Source organism: Carettochelys insculpta, chromosome 16 (genome assembly GCF_033958435.1).
Source record: "Carettochelys insculpta isolate YL-2023 chromosome 16, ASM3395843v1, whole genome shotgun sequence".
NCBI lineage: Eukaryota > Metazoa > Chordata > Testudines > Carettochelyidae > Carettochelys > Carettochelys insculpta.
In genome coordinates this window covers 9,410,001-9,411,212 of record NC_134152.1, presented here as the reverse complement: position 1 = coordinate 9,411,212, position 1,212 = coordinate 9,410,001, and the positions used below count along the sequence as shown (strand labels likewise).

Sequence of the window (1,212 nt, the reverse complement as noted above, 5' to 3'; positions counted from 1 at the left end):
TGCAGGGCACTGCTCACCCATTGCCATATTTCATCACAGAGGGTGGGGCAGGTCACTGGTGGGTTGAAATGCTACCCCTGGCTAGTCAAGCACTTTGTGATCATTGTTGCTGAAAGATCGTAGGTACACGTCTCTCATCATGGAAAATGTCTGAACTTTTTTTCTTCTTGTTGACAAATACGATTTTTCACGAGATGTTATGAAGTGTGTCAGACGTGGTATTATAGGCATGTCTTATCTTATTTAAACACTCTAAACAACTCAGCTCAGCATACTGAATGTAATTATCCTGCTCATTTAAACCAATATATTTAGAAAATGGCTGTTAGCCCTCGTCATCACTGATGTATATTTACTAGGTGCATTGTGTACTGTATTGACAGTGTGGCTCTGGAAATAACCTTTAACCAACACAGTAAAAAAGAAAGCAAAACAACTTGGAACACCAACTTACTTATACCTTTTTCAGACTAAGCTTTTATTTTTGATATTACAAACCATTGTTCTTTATTCACAAACCACGGTAGTGATATAAACACTAATGTCTAAAGACAGATATACACATTTCTGGGTTTGCAGATTTTTTAACATTTTAGAAGTCACTATATTCCACACATGGTATTAATCATTGTTATAAGTCATATGATTAATAGGTATTTATATAAGTGAACACATCCCCGATATAATATATTGTAAAAAAAATTCCAAACCCTTTTCTTACATAACTATTTCTGACATACACTTTAAAATGACTGACTGGAGTGTTGTAGGCATTTTCAAAAAACAAACACAAAAAGTCCTTTTAATCTGGGCTGGCACCCTCACACAACCATCTAATGGCAATTAAAATTGCAAATAAATTATGTTATTCCTCAAGTTAGTCACTTTACGTGTATGACTTAAAAAAAGATGAATCTTCTATACTTAGAATTGAAACCATAATATTTGGTAAATGCTTTTCAAAAGTTTTGCGTCCATGTATATGTACATCTATTTTTAAAAAATTAGGGAGCTTGTCTTTTATACATTAGCTCTTAAATGAGAGGATTGAACTCATAATGAATTATGGCTCATTCCCTCACCAGTGGAAATAAATATTAGAGGGTTTTTTACTACTTTAATATAACTCTCTCTTCTCTGGTTTGATTTTAAAAGATTTTTTTTTTAAATTCTTAGATATAAATGCTACAGAAACTTTGTCTTCAAATCTTG

At 32.8% G+C, this 1,212-nt stretch overlaps 1 protein-coding gene across 16 annotated transcripts in view; it reads right to left on the bottom strand.

Moving 5' to 3' along the window:
- Positions 1-469: 469 nt before the first annotated feature.
- Positions 470-1,212, bottom strand: part of RBFOX1 (RNA binding fox-1 homolog 1) — a 1,793,461-nt gene continuing 1,792,718 nt past the window's right edge. For all 16 annotated transcript variants that reach the window (XM_075010515.1, XM_075010513.1, XM_075010518.1 and 13 more), the window contains one exon: positions 470-1,212. This exon is cut by the window's right edge. The gene's annotated coding sequence lies outside the window, so the exon portion shown is untranslated.